At 44.1% G+C, this 16,112-nt stretch overlaps 1 protein-coding gene across 1 annotated transcript in view; it reads left to right on the forward strand.

The window, feature by feature from the left end:
• NUP93 (nucleoporin 93) overlaps nucleotides 1–16,112 on the forward strand; it is a 118,998-nt gene that overhangs the window by 5,750 nt on the left and 97,136 nt on the right. The gene's annotated exons all lie outside the window — the stretch shown is intronic.

A 16,112-nucleotide genomic window follows, 5' to 3' on the forward strand; every position in this document is an offset into this window, starting at 1 on the left:
GAAGAATGTCCCTGCAGATGCACAGGAAATAGTGAATACAGGGCCAGCAGGTGGCGTGGTGGTTAAGGTACTGGCTGTCAAACCATATGGCTGATAGCCCTTTGAGTCCCAGACCTGATGGCTTGAAAATCATGCCAGGAGTGCAAGTGTGGGTTCCTAAAATCCTGGGAGGAGAATGGAGGAGAAAAGGATTGCAATGTGGCCATCCCCCTTGCCGGTGATTTCTCACTTTCCCTCTGTTTCTCACTGGCAAGAGGAGGCACCCTCTGGCAAAACCTAAGGGAAAAATGGTGACTACAACAGCCCTGAAGCAGCAGTGTATTTAGCTTATGAGAAGAAGAATGGGCGGGGGAGGAGGATGGTTGATAGATGGCACAGTGGTTGGAGTACTGGGTGCAGTGGTTAGGGTATTGGACTCCTACATAGTTGACCGCAGTTTGAGTCCCAGACCTGGCAGCTTGCTTTCTCACTTTCTCTTTCTCTCTCTCTGGTCAAATTAAAAAAAAAAAAAAAAACAAATCATTCTTTTTTCTTAAAAAAAAGAAGACTAGGATCTGAAAAAGCACATTTCAGGACCAGCAGTTAGCATAATGGCTATGTCACTGGACTCCCATGTAGTGGACTGTGGTTCGAGTCCCGGACCCGGTGGCTTAAAACTCATGCCGGGCGCGTGTGTGTGCGTGCCCAAGATCCCGAGAGGAGAATGGAGGAGAAGGGATTGCGGCATGGCCATCCTCCCTGGGGGGTGATTTCTCGCTTTCTATCTCTCTGTCTGTCTGGGGAGCACACACGCCCTATGGCAAAAACCTCTCCAAAAAAAAAAGCACATTTTCTTGGTGAGACATAGCGGAAGGGGTTGGGACAGGGGACTGGTCATGTAGGCTTCACAGTTTAAGTAAGGGCTTTGGATTTTAGTCTGCGAGTGATGGGAGCTATTGAAGAATTGAGCTTTTTCAAAGGCTCATTTTCTCCACTGTATGGGACAGACTGGGAAGCAGGTGGGGACACAGTAACAGGGAAGCCAGTCAGGAGGCTCCTGTGCAATCCATCTGTGATACATGATGTGACTTGGACCACGGCGATAGCGGTGGGAGAAACAAGAATTGGTCTGACTCATGTATACATGTCTCTCAATAATAAATTTGGTGCAGTCATGAATTGCTGATGGAGAGTACAAGAAGAGAATAAAGTCAAGGGCGATGCCAAGGTTTTAGGCTTGAACTACCTGGAGCAGAGGTGCTATTTTCTGAAACGATGAAGCCAGGGAAAACAGCAGGTCTGGACACCAGAGGGCTGCTGTGAGAATACCTTAGATTATGTAAGTAAAGCCCTTGGTGGGGACTTGGAAACAGCCCGTGCTTTAGAAATGATGGCTGTTACTTCTCATTGTCAGGCAGATAAATAGATGGGGTAGAAAGACATTTAGGTACAGGGAAATTTCTGTTGGATGGGTCTTGAGGAAAACTAGGTAAGACTCGAATAAGGGGTAACAGTAACAGCTAATATTTTGTCAAGTGGTCACTAGGTGGCAGGAACAGTTATTTTTCCATTTTCCAGTTGAGGCCCAGAGTCACCCAGCTAGAGAGTAGAGGAGCTGGCTGGAGCTCTTGGAAAGTGGGTAGGCGGAAGTTTGGGTTGGTGTTCCTGTTTGGAAAAAATGACGTGAGCAAGAGCATAGAGCATATTCAAGGATGGTCAGGGACTGTAAGTCAAGTGAGTGGCACACAGGGTTTATTCTGGGAGGTAGAAAGTCGAAAACAGTACCTCATTTGGATCCTTGTGAGTGGGAGCCAGTTGCTCCTTTTGGGCAGGAGCAACATAAAGAAAGCGATATTAGAAAGATTGAGGTGGGACCAGCAGGTGACGTGGTAAAGGCATTGGACTCCCACATGACAGACTGTGGTTCGAGTCCCGGACCTGGTGACTTGCTTTCTCACTTTATCTCTCTGTCTGTCTCTGGTGAGTGCACATGCGCTATAGCAAATAAATTAAAAAAAGAGAGAGATCCGCAAGTCTTGAAGATGCCGCCCAAAGGAAAAAGTGGTTCTGGAAAAGGGGTAAAGCAGGAGCGGTGTCTGGGGGTGACACTGCTGATAAGAAGTCACAGGGTCCCAACGGTGGTGGCAGTGCAGTAAAGGTCAGACACATTCTATATGAAAAACACAGCAAAATTATAGAAGCCGTGGAAAAGTTAAAGTCTGGAATGAGATTCAGTGAAGTGGCCACACAATACAGTGAAGATGAAGCCAGGCAAGGGGGCGACTGGTGTTGGGTGACCAGAGGATCCATGGTGGGGCCATTTCAAGAAGCAGCATTGGCCTTGCCAGTCAGTGGGATGGATAAGCCTGTGTCTACAGACCCACCAGTTAAGACAGAATTTGGATATCATTATTAGCATGGTTGAAGGGAGAAAATAAAATTATATGAAAGAGTGAAAAAAAAAGAGAAGAAACAATTATAATAAAACTAAATAAATAATTCTTAAAAAAAAAAAAAAGAAAGAAAAAGAGCTGGCCACAGAGAGCAGTGTGACATGGCGTTGGAGGGGCCGGAAGAAGGGAGACCATGTTTTTAGCCTCTAAGGGTATGGACTCAAAGGTCTTACTAGTGAGGGGAATGGAAACAACAGTTAAAGGGCATTGCAAGAATAAAAGTATCCCTTACTATCTAAACCAGTAGCCATAGTTTAGAGTATGAAGAATCCCTACCTGCTTGTTCTCCAAAACTGTATCTATGTGTAGTTTCGAGTCCGGAGAGCGGGAGATACCTGTAAGGAAACACTTAGGTCCTGCACAGATGCAAAGGAGAAGGGCGAGTTAGAACCTGAGAGAGAAGCCAGGAGGCAGAGGTGGAGGAGTTGGGGGCAGGAGGTGGTGATGGTGATGGTGCTGGTGGTTGGGGGTGGATAACTGCATTTTGAGACATGTGGGTGTGACAGTTAAGCTCTGGAGAGGAAGTGCACAGGCGGCACCGGGAAGACTCCAGGTTGGCGTTTGATTGCGAGGGAGCAGGTGTGGATTTGCCCGTCATCGCCATCGAGGGTTCAGGAGCAGTGGCGAGACAAACACTGTGAAGCGGGGGATTTAGAGCAGTTAAAAATTAATAAGTTATTAAAAATTATATAAGGTTACATATATTTATGAGAAGAATTAAGGCTGACAGGTTGTATAAAAGGAGAAAAGTAAAAATCTCCCAATTCTCGGCTTGGTGGAGGCGACGCTAAGGTACCTTTCTTGCTGTGTTGATGTTTCCTCTAGAAACTGAACAAACGTCGCGTGCACAACTCAGTGACTTAGAGCACTGTGACCACTATCTGTAAGGAGACAGAACATTTCCAGTACCCCAGTGTCTTTGTCAGCTCAGCCTCCCAGAACAAAATACTGTAGATTGGGTGGCTTAAACAACAGAAATGTCCTGTTTCACAGTTTTGGAGGCTAGCAGTTTGAGATCAGGGTGCAAGATCAGGGTGCCAGCATGGTTGTATTTCAGCAAGGGCCCCTTTGCCGGCTTGTAGATGGCTACAGTTCGGCTGCTTGCTCTCGGCTCACATGGCCTTTCCTTGCTGTGCGTGCAGGAGGGGGAGAGTAGGTCGGGGAAGGCAAGTTCTTTATGTCTTTTTTTTTTTTTTTAAGAGGTTTTTGCTATAGGACATGTGTGCTCGCCAGACAGACAAGACAGAGACAGAAAGCAAGAAATCACCCCCCAGGGGGGATGGCCACACTGCAATCCCTTCTCCATTCTCCTCTCGGGATCTTGGACACGCATGCACATGCGCCCGGTGTTGAGTTTTAAGCCACCGGATCCGGGACGCGAACCGCGGTTGACTACATGGGAGTCCAGCGACATAGCCATTATGCTAACTGCTGGTCCCCTTTATGTCTTTTCTTTTCCAAACATTTTAAAAAACCGTATCTCTTTCATGAAAGTGATAGAGAGAAAGACAAGCACCCTTAGTGGGGTCTCACTTCCCATTCCTCCCAGCCTTTTCAGTTAGGATCCTGGGCACACACACCGGATGTGACCAGGTTGACTGGGGACCGAACCTGCAATTTTCTGGGTGGATTCGTCTTTGCATCAGGAGCGTGTTACTGCTGTGCCGCTGAATTGGCCCTGTTGTTTCTTAGAAAGGACTCTGATACGGTCCTGAGGACCCCACCCTCTGCACCTCATCAGAATCGAATTACCTCCTAAGACCTCTGTCTCCAGATAGCATCACATTGGAGCATAGGGTTCTGCATGTGAATTTGGAGGGAAGCACGGTTCAGTCTGTGGTACCTAGAAAGTTCTGTTGGGCTCCTTCCTAGTTGGTACTCTCCTCATGCTCCCAGGGAGGACCAGTATTTTGATTTCTGGCACCACTGATTAGTTTCTTTTACTTTGAAGGTCCATTTAAGTGGAATTGTACAGTGTGTATTTTTTTTTCTATCTGGCTTTTTGAGTTCACCACTGTATCTCTGAAATTCATTCACATTGTTAATGTAGATACAGTCTGGTCTTTCTCTTTTTTCTTTTTCCTTTTAATTCGCTATAAGGGTGTGTGTGCTTGAGGGGGCAGGGGGAGAAAATGAGAAATTACCCTCCATGGGGGTTGGCCATCCTGCAGTTCCTTCTCCTCCATTCTCCTCTTGGGATTTTGGGCATGCACGCTCATGTACCAGTGTGTTTTTCAAGGTGCTGGGTCTGGTTGGTCAAAGCGCACAGTTGGTCATGTGGGTTACAGCTGCTTTAACCACCACACCACTGGCTGATCCAAGTTTAGCCTTTTTCATTGTTGTGTGATATACCAGGGTATAAATATACTACCATGAAAACGAAACAAACCAAAAACCCATTTGGGATAAAATTATTTGGGAGGGGAAATCCAGATTTTTGTTAGAATTTTTTATAGTGAGATATAAGTGCTTTTCTTACGTTATAAACTATATAGTGTTTTTCTTATATTAAAAAAATAATACACGTAGGGGCCAGCTAGTGGTGTGGTGGTTAAGGTGCTAGATTCCCTCATGGCCTAATGCAGTTTGAGTCCCCGAACTCGGACCTGGTGGCTTAAAAATCATGCTGATCATGCACGTGTGCATGCGTGCCCGAAATCCCAAGAGGAACGTGAAGGACAAGGGATTGTGATGTGGCTCTCCCTCCCTGAGAGTGATTTCTCACTTTTCCTCTCTCTCTCCCTCCCTCCAGTGAGTACAGATGCCCTATGGTGAAAACTTCAATACAAAACAAAATACACACACACACACACACACACACACGTAAATATATATGTATGTATTTCTAAGAGTTCCCTAGTGTGTCTGATGCTGGTGTCATAGCCCACAGGACAAAAAAGCCTCCCTTGGTTTGCAGAAGGGTTTCTCAGCCTGGTCATTAATGGTAATTTGGGCCAATTAATGAAGGCTGGGTTGTGCATTGTAGGGTGTTTAGCAGTATCTCTACCCTCTAAATGAATTAAGTGCTCCTGTTGCCCCCAAGTCGTAACAAACAAAAATGTGTCGATATTGCAAATGTCCCCTTGGGTATAGAATCACCCGCAGTTGAGAACCGGTGGTTTGAGAGGAGAGTCAGGGCTGGAACCAAAGGCCTTTTGGAGCAGACTAGGTGACCCACCCCGTCTATGCCAGTCGTGAAATGGGACCTGTGTCCTGATTAGGATCTATATACAGGTCATTTCCATTGCCACTGAAATGGGACTCTTCCAAGAAGCATTAAGTGAGCTTGAAGACAAATATCTCAACATTCATAGATTCTTCTTAGTGGGTAGGCCTTTAGGAATCACCTGCGACAACCCCCTCATCTCACTGGTGGTGAGACTGGAATTCAGAGAAGATTGAGTCCCAGGGTCAGATGGCTGTTGTGGGCTGGAGCCAGGCTGGAGTGCACAGCCTTTATCAGAACGTTCCTTATGTGGCTAATTCGTGTTTCTCTGTGATGCCAGGTTACTTTTCTTTGCTCATTGAGGGCGAAATAGTCCAAATGATGTTGTATGTATCAGGAAAGCTGGCAGTACGCATTGCTTCCTGCACACAGTGAGTCATCGAGGGCACTGCTGCTACTGAATCACCCAGGTCTCGCTCTCCTGTCTAGGTTAATTTATCTCAGTTCTTCGTTTTTTGCAGAACCTTACCTTTTAGGTAATGCTTAGGTTCACTTCTCTTTTACTTAGTTTCGCAGGACTGTAAAGAATTGTCTAGTGACGTGTTATTTTATTTGTTCTCTCCTCTTCCACTGGCATCCGAAACAATAGCATCTGCCAAGATGGAATTTTCTTTTTGGTTGTCATTGTAATTGATAGCCGACAAATACAGTAAAAAGTGAAATGATATTGTCACCGAACCATAGTTTGCATATTCAAAAGAAGAGAGAACAGGGCTAGTTTTTTTGTTTTTTTTTTTTTTTTGGAGAGATTTTCACTGTAGGGCGCGTGCGCTCACCAGACAGACAGAGAGAGACATAGAGACAGAAAGCGAGAAATCACCTCCCGGGGAGATGGTCACGCCGCAATCCCTTCTCCTCCATTCTCCTCTCGGGATCTTGGGCACGCACGCACACACGCCCGGCGTGAGTTCTAAGCCACCGGGTCCAGGACACGAACCGCGGTCGACTACGTGGGAGTCCAGCGACATAGCCATTACGCTAACTGCTGGTTCCCACAGGGCTAGTTTTAAACTTTCAGTTTAAAACTGAAGCTTTCCTCATTAATATCTGGTGTTAAATGTTGGACGTTGTTCTTATGTTTTAATCCTTCAAAGACTAATGAGTGCAAAGGTTTGAGGGCAGGATTTCTACTTGAAGGTAAATGCAATATTTCCTTTTTATATTTGGAACCTAGGACCTTTTCCATGGGACTCCAGCTATGCAGCTCTTAATCTGCTGCCTGGCCTCCTGAATGTCTTCTCTTTTTTATTAGAGGTTTTTGCCATAGGGTGTATGTGCTCATAGGAGAGGGAAACACAGAGACAGTGAGTGGGAGAGTGAGAAATCAGCCCCCGGGGGGATGGTCACGTTGCGATCCCTTCTCCATTCTCTTCCTGGGATCTTGAGCACCCATGCACATGTGCCTGGCGTGATTTTCAAGCCATCAGGTCCAGTACTCGAATCGTGGGCGGCCATGTGGGAGTCCAGTGACGTGACCATTGCACTGTCTGCTGGCCCCGACCTGAATTTCTTTAGAATTTCACCTTCATTGTGGAAATTTGGATTTATAATAAAAACTGTGTTTGTCTTTCAAAAGTTCTTACTGAATGATATAAAATTGTAATTAAATGATCATGTATCAAATATTTACTAGGAGATACTTTGAAGCAGAGACGTTTATAATTAAATGACATAATGTTGCCAAATTGGCAACTTCGAAAAAAAAGCTAAAATAGTATTTTACAATGCTATAAATTAGCAGAGTTTATAAAATACTCTCTGTGACTCACCCCCTTGAAGTTGGTAGGGATTCATTTTTTTATATATGAAGAAATTGCGATGGAGAGATTTAGATTTTATCTAGGGGTAAATTCATATGTTTTCTGCCAGTAAGTGAACGGTCTGGATTTAAACACTGGTTTATTTTAAATCCAGACCGTTAAGTGTTGTGAGACCAGTCTTCTGCTTAACGATTTCATTTAAAACATCTTAAAATTTTAATTTGATTGTCATATTAAAATGAAAAAAGAACATTGTACATTTTGAAGAAAAAAGCATACATAACAACATACAAAAAAATAGTGTTAACTGTCTTTGTTAGGTTGCAGGATCTTTATAGTCGAAAGAGACAATATTTGGGTATATAGTGAATTAAAATTCTTCAGGGAGTGTTAATAAGTATTGTTTGATTTTATTGAAATTCTGCAGACAAAGTAGTTGATGTCATATCCTGTGCAAAGCATTGAATTGAGAGAGATTCCTTTAACACCGAAGAAGAGACAGCTGGCCTTGTCCTTATCCTTTCATCTCTTTCTCAGTCCTTTGTATTTCTTGAATAACTGTTCTGTTTGGATTGTGGGTGAGAAGAAAAAGGGGAGATTTATGTGGATTTAATATGTTGCATTATGCTTGAAAAGGGCAGTGAGTTCTCTAGCAGCTCGCGTGTAAGGTCAGAACATTTATAGGAGATAAACACACACATACACACAAATGAACACACTTTTAGAAAAAATTTTGCCAGAGGGCACGTATGCTCTCCAAGTATGGTCATGCTGCAGTTCTGTCTTCTCTATTTTCCCCTCCTTTCAAGAATTTGGGTGTGCATGCACACAACCCGAGACACAGGGCTGGTGTGTTTTTATAAGCTGCTGGGCCTGGGACTTGAACTGCATGGTCTACCAGGTGGGATCCAGCCACCTCAACCAGCCATGGGCTGTCCCCCAGGACATACATTTCTTCATTTACAAGACAGATTTTCTTCCTCAAATATACTGTTTAGAGACCAGCAGTTGGCGTAATAGCTATGTTGCTGGACTCCCATGTGGTAGTCCACAGTTTGAGTCCCGGATGTGGTGGCTTAAACTCACACTAGGCATGTGTGCGTGCGTGCCCAAGATCCTGAGAGGAGAATGGAGGAGAAGGGAATGGGGGATGGCCATCCCACCTGGGGGGGGATTTCTCGCTTTCTGTCTCTCTCTGCCTTTCTGGCGAGTGCATAAGCCCTATAGCAAAAACCTCTAAAAAAAATATGTATATATACTGTTCAGTTAGTTTAAAGAAGAAAAGAGAATGACAACAGGCCTACTGTATCACTCATTTAATCTCCATACCAGTGTTCTCTGCGGGGACCTGTGGTAGCTTTGCCAAAGGCACAGAGCTAGTAAGCCCTGAACCGGGATTCATAGATCAGGTTGAGCTCAGATCCCCTAGGCCAGGGGTTGGCAAACTCTGGCTCATGGAAAAAAAGCTAGTGAGTTTTTACACCTTTAAATTGTTGAAAAGAAAATGCAAAGAATGATATTTTATGACACCTGGAAATTTGAAATTTGAATTTCAGTATTCATGATTAAAGTTTTATTGGAGCGCAGCAGCCATGCTCATTTAGTTACATAGTATCTATGCTGCTTTCAGGCCGCAGTGACAGACTGGAGTGATTGTGACAGACTGGTCAACAAAGCCCAAAATATTGACTGTACCTTTACAGGAAAAAGCTTGCCAACACTTGCCCTAGAAGACCAGTCTCAAAGATGAGAAACTGGGCCAGGTTGGCCAGACAGATTTAGGATGGTTGTCTCTAAGGTTCTTTAGTTTTCCCTTTGTTTCCTGTCCACTTTGAGGCTCGAAAGGCTTTAATTTTCTGGACCGTATCCTGGAAGCAATATAGACTTAAGAGAACTGGTGAGGAACAGCTATTTCTAGGATAACCTAATAGTCTTTGAAGAACTCATGATTCCCCAGTTTGGGAGATCACAAGCCCTGAGAAAATGAAAAGAGGTATTCTAGTATACTTGTGGTTAATACCTTAAAAATAAAGGAAGTGAACAGACTACTAATTAGTACCAGAAAGCAGATGTATAGATATTTTAATACCACAAGCAGGAATACTGTGACAGACTATCAAAGGGGCCACTCTGATGATACTGATTTTAAATGGTTTAGAAGTACTCGGCAGTTTGAATATTTAAGTATTTAAGTAACTACTGCTCTTTTGGCTTAATTAAATTTAAAAAAATATTTATTTATTTATTAGTCATTATTATTTTTAACGGTTTTTGCCTTAGGGCATGTGAGCTTATTGAACAGAGAAAGAGAGAGGAGACAGTGGGAAAGGGAAAAAAAAAAAACCCCCCCCCCCCTCGTAGGGGGAGTGGCTACACTGAAATTCATTCTTCTCCTGACATCTTGGGCACACACACATGCATCTGGTGTGAGTTTTTTCTTTTTCTTTTTTTTGGGAGAGGTTTTTGCTATAGGGTATGTGCATTCGCCAGAAAGAGAGAGAAAAAGCGAGAAATCACCCAACGAGGGGATGGCTAGGCCGCCATCCCTTCTCCTCTTGGGATCTTGGGCAAGCACACATATGTGCCTGGGTCCAGGACTCGAACCGTGATCAACTACATGGGAGTTCAGCAACATACCCATTACACCAACTGCTCGTCCCCTCAGTGTGAGTTTTAAGCCACCAATTCCAGGACTCAGCTATGGTTGGCCAGGTGGGAGTCCAGCGATGTAACTGCTACACTATCTGCTAACCCCTATTGTTATTTTAATTTTGCTATAGGGCATGGAGAGAGAGAGAGAGAGAGGAAGGAAGTCTCCAGGTCCGGGAGTTGGACCACGGTTGGCCGTGGGAAAGTTCAGTGCCTTAACCACCATTCCACCTGCTGGTCTCTTGATTAAATTTTTAACATGGTTATATTGGGATATAGAAATGAACTTTTTTTTTTTCATAATTAAGATTCACGTGTTAGTAACAAGTGAACTGAAATTATTTGGTTGATTTTTGTTCTGCGTTTATATTTAATTTATTTCATGCTATATACAGATTGGGGATCTTGTTTTCTTGTTTAAGCATGTTGATGTACCCCAAAGGGGTATGTTTTTTGGACCCTGAATGACAGGTGAACGCAGATTAGTATGACGAAAGGAAAGCCTGACCAGCTCTTGGTTAGCTCTAGGTGGGAGCTGTTTCGCTAAAACTGGGGGCCTTAATTTTTCCTTTAGTTAATTTGCCCAGTATCTTGGTGTGGTAAAGAGATCTATTAATAGGCCATGAGAACTTCCCACTCCTTGTTTTTAGCATAGTAGGGTACCTTACTGCAGCCTTGAAAAACAATGGGTCTTTGTCCTTTGGAGGCCAGGTGCTCTTTGTATTGAAGTGATGTACAGTCAGAAAAGCATACAAATCCTGAGTCTATATTGATGGCGTTAACCAGCACTCAGGTCAAAAAAACAGAGTGCTGGGAACCAGCAGTTAGCGTAATGGCTATGTCGCTGGACTCCCACGTAGTCGACCGCGGTTCGTGTCCCGGACCCGGTGGCTTAAAACTCATGCCGGGCGCGTGTGCGTGTGTGCCCAAGAGCCCGAGAGGAGAATGGAGGAGAAGGGATTGCGGCGTGACCATCCCCCCTGGGGGGTGATTTCTCGCTTTCTGTCTCTATGTCTCTCTCTGTCTGTCTGGTGAGCGCACGCACCCTACAGTGAAAATCTCTCCAAAAAAAAACAGAGTGCTACCAACCCCTTAGAACCTTTCTCACGCCGTTTCTGTCTCTCTCCCCTGCCAGGGTCACCAGCCCTGTCTCGTAACAGCAATGATAGGTTTGTCCTTCATTTTAATGCTCTCAGTTGCCCAGGTGGTTGAAGTCTGGAGGCTCAGTAGGACTCCCGCCAAGTGGCACAGGGAGAGCAGTTTGTTGCTCAGGGCCGCGGAGCCCTGTGTTGCTCTGTGAAGTGCCTGTGTCTGTCCGTGCTCTTAAATGCCTCTCACAATCACACCCAGAGGCACAGTCATTGCCGCCTGGAGAAGCCCTAGTGCTGTTAGTCTGTCTTGCTGGCCCTTTCCTGCCTAGTCCCAAATTGGCTACATTGACTGTTCCAGGTCCTGCTTCCCTGGGTTCTTAGCGTGGCTTTCTTCCTGACTTCCTTCTCCACAGTTCCCATGGGTGCAGTTGTGTACAGTTTTCACAGGGCCAGATGTTCCCAGCGCAAAGCTTGGACTTTAGTGTCCCCCCTCCCAGCCCAGTCATTTTGTTTATCTTTTTTGAACAGAGCTAGTAAGGTTATTTTCATGATCAGTTTTCAATATCTTGGGTCAACATAGATTTAGGAAAAAATTCATCCCCCGACCATGCTGCAGTCCCTTCTCCTTGTATATTTTATTGCTAAATTGTTGATATTTATTTTGTGGAAGGCATAAAAAATTGTCCTGAAGTTTATGAAATCAACCATAAATTGAATTTTTATTTATTTTTTAGTTTTGCCATATGATATGGGTGCTTACTGGAGAGACAGAGACAGAGAAAGAAAGTGAAAAATCACCATCCAGGGGCTGACCACACTGCATTCCCTTCTCTGTTCTCCTCTCGGGATTTTGGACATGCACATACACGTGCCCAGAATGGCGTTGTAAGCTGCCAGGTCCAGGACTTTAGCCAGGGAGTTGGCTATGTGGGGTCCATCTGCCATAATCCCCACACTACCTGGCTGGCCCCATATATTGAAAATTGTAATGAAATGAGATGACAGCTACATTAAGATATAGATTTAGAAACTTCAAACTTTTCAATTAATTTCAGTAGGTTGAGTTACAGTGCAGGACAGACAATTTTCCCCAAATATGGTATTATAAATGTCTCTTTTTTCCTCAGGCAGACACGGAATAAACTTCTTTTCTTCCTTCCTTCTCCTTCCTTTCTAAGTTTATTTATTCCATTAAGGGGGGAGAGAGAGCGAACGAGCGAACGAGCAAGCAAGCAAGAGAGAAGAGACAGGCATCCCCAAAAGGGTTCTCACACCCTGATCCACACCCAGTGTCAGCCAGCCCGAATCATGGACACGTATGTGGGCAGCTTGCTCAAGGAAGTCCTGAGGTGCAAACTCAGGACCTTTCCCATGTGGGTCCAGCTGTGTACCACTGCACCACCACCTGACCCTTAGCTTGTTTTCGAAGTTATACAGCAGAATTTTTTCTATTTATTTATCTATTTATTGTTTGGTTTGGAATTCTGTTTACCTGAAAACTTGTCTATTTCTTTTAAAATATCACCGGGTTTTGTCACGGTATTGAGAGGGAAAACACTGATCTGGACCAAGTGTGATCTGAATTCATGCCATTTTTATGTCACTGCCTTATGCTGTGCAGCTCAGAAATGTTAAGTATCAGTTGGTATTAGAGTTGGAAGGGAATGTTTTTGCTCAGGTCTCTGCTTGCCAGTGGGTGCTGATTTGGCAGGGGAGTGGAGGAAGCTTTCTAGAAGGACAGCTTCTTCACAAATGGAAGAATAAAACTCCTATTCATTCAACAAAGGAGCACCTACGATGTGCTAGGACTGTTGTAGGAGCTTGGTGTACATCAGTGAACAAAACACTGTCCTTGTGTTGCTTACATGCTGGCAGAGGTGGCAGACATGGAGCAGTGCTGGGATGGGGATGGGTGACACCACTTCTTTTTTTTTTTTTTCCTCCCAATTTGCTATTGGGCATTTGCACTCACCAGAGAAAGACAAGGGGTTGGGGTGTGGAGTGAGAAGTCACTCCCCCAGGGTAGATGACCACCCCTGCAATCCCTTCTCCTCTTGGGGTTTTGAGTACACACACACACACACACACACACACACACACATGCACACACACGTGCACACACGCGCACACACGCGCACACACGCATGCATACACACATGCCTGGTGTGTTTTTTTAAGTTGTTGGGCCTGGGATTCGAACCACCAATTAGCAGCCGTGTAGGTGCCAGCTGCTTTAACCATCACACCAGTGGTTGGCCTGCTTTGGACTTTTTAAGTAACGTGTTCTAAGTTGGCCTCAAAGGCAAGGTGACAGTTGAAGAACTGGTAAGGGAATCGGCCATGAGAGTAGCTAGAGGAAGAAGAGCATTCTCATAGAGGAAACCTGGAGTGCAAAGGTGCCAGAGTAGGAATTGCTTTGTCCATTGACACCAGCAAGGAGCTCCAGGGTGACTGGAGTCCAGGGAGGGCAAGAGAACAGGGCTGCTGACAGGTCTAGGTGATAAGGGAAGGTGGGGCTTCTCAGGGGCTTCAACTAGTTAGGAAAGGTTGAAGCAGAGGAGGGATGTGATCTGACTGTGAAGGGATCCCTCACTGCAAGGTGGGAATGACTGTAGGAGGCAGAGACTAAAGTGGGGAGAACAGAGAGGGAGGGTACTGAAGAGTCTAGGGGAAGTGGAGAGCCAGAGGTGACTCCACAAGCACTTTGAAGGTGGGTGTGAAAGGCTTGGCTGGCCAGTTGGTTGTGGGTTGAGTCATGGTGGCTGTCAAGGGTTTGCCCATTTAACTGAGTAATGGACTTTCCATCCGGAAGGAGCAGTTTAAAACAGTGAGGGGGGGTCACCCTTTCACTGGCTCTCAGCAGCAAGCACACGTTCCCTAAGGCAAAAAACCTCTATACATACTCTTTTCTAGGACCACACGCCAGCAGGTGGAGTAGTGGGTAAGGTGCTAGACTCCCACATGGCTGACCGCAATTCAAGTCCTAGACCCAGCAGATTGAAAAGAGTGCTGGATAATAATGCTATCAATCCTGAGAGGAGAATGGAGAAAGAGATTGCGGTGTGGCCACCCCCTCCCCTGGGGAGGGGTAATTTCTTACTCTTCCACTGTCTGTCTCCCCAGTGCACACACACGGCCTATGGAAATAACCTAAAAAAAAACCAAATGTAACAACAAAAATACTCTCTTGTTTCCTTTTCTGTCTCCAAGAATACCTGCCTAGTTTTGCCATCCCCATTTTTCTACAGAAAGATTGCTAGTTACAGCCTGATTGTATTGGGTCAAAAAAATTACAATGATTTTTCTGGAAAAGAGGTTAAAGAGTTATTGAGTCTATGAATTTTTGTTAAAAATTAAAACCAGCTTGGAACTTCATAAAAAATACCAAAGTGTTTTTATGTTTACTCCAGCTGAGCTATTTTTGTTTTAACCTTATGCCTTTGCCTTTAAAGTTAATGTCCTTTAATGCTCATTTTAAAAAGTTCTTGTTCTCCTGCTGTGGATTTATGGCAGTAAGGGTGCCCTTTTAACAGTAACCTGTGTTTCATAGCTGAAATATAATTATATATTACATTAACATTATAACACAATTTTAAACCAATGGAATTTCACATATGCAATATCCCTGGGTTTAAAACAAAGAAAAAAATATACTCAACAAGAGCTTCTATTTAAAGAGCTTTATTCTTTTTCTAATAAATGATTTTGTTCTTAAGTTCTATGAATTTTTTTATGGTGGTGGTACTTTTTTTTAAATAATTATTTATTTTATTTTTAATTTATTCATTCATTTATTTTTTAATTTGACCAGAGAGAGACAGACGGTGAGAAGCGAGAGAGAAAGGAAGTGAGAAAGCAAGCCACCAGATTCAGGACTCGAACCCTGGTCGGTCATGTGGGAGTGTCCAACGCCTTAACCACCACGCCACCTGCTGGTCCTGGTGGTGGTACTTTTATAGCATATATAAGATTTGTAAATGTATATTTGTTGAATGTCAGCGCTTTTTCTTTTTTTTAAGTTTGCTATAGGGCATGTATGCTCGCTAGAGACAGGCACAAAGAGACAGAAGGAAACTCCTAGGTGAGTTGGCCACACTTTAGTCCCTTCTCCATTCTCCTCTTGGATTTTGGGCACTTACATACAAGGACGCTGTGTGTTCCTCAAGCTGCTGGGTCTGGGACTTGATCCACACAGTTGATCCTGTGAGAGTCCAGTGCCTTAACCACTATACCACTTGCTATCAGCAAGTTTTGTAGAGCTTTTCTTAATCATTTTTGGTGAAATAGGTGCTCTTAATAATATTCATGATCTAGAAGCTAACTGCTATTTATATTGTGTAATTATTAGTAGTAAAGATATTTCTAAAAGTGAGGGTATAATAGTAATGAAGTCTAATCTCTTGGATGTCATATATAACAAGTAGACATGGCTCTCTGCCCTTAGTGTCCTTGTAAGCAAAATAGTGTATGAATGGAGACTTGGACATGAATAAAAAAAGAATGTTTTAAAGAGCAGGTGTGTGAGAATAATGTGGAAAGGAAGTGTGGGGAGTTATGCAGAAGAAGATCTATGTATTTCTGGCCTTCGTTCAACCAAGTTGTAGCAGAGAGTATTCTGGGCATGTAACTGAGCGTCTGTGAACCGAACTTGGCTTCTGCCTCTTCAGGAGCCTCACAGGGTTGTTGTGAGGATCTTATGAAATAAGGCTTTATCAGTTGCCTGGCACTCTTTTCAGGTGGTGAGTTTTTTTAAAAAAAACATTTTAAAAAGATTTTGCCACAGGGCGTGTATACTCACCAGAGAGAAACAGAGACAATGAGAGGGAAAGTAAACCTCCTTCCCTACTCGGGGATGGTCATGCCACGGTCCCTTTTCCTCCATTCTCCTCCTGGAATTTTGGGCATGCACATGGATGTGCCTGGTATGATTTTCAAGCCACTGGGTCTGGTACTA

This window comes from Tupaia chinensis, unplaced genomic scaffold, assembly GCF_000334495.1.
Source record: "Tupaia chinensis unplaced genomic scaffold, TupChi_1.0 Scaffold000235_1, whole genome shotgun sequence".
Classification (NCBI taxonomy): domain Eukaryota; kingdom Metazoa; phylum Chordata; class Mammalia; order Scandentia; family Tupaiidae; genus Tupaia; species Tupaia belangeri.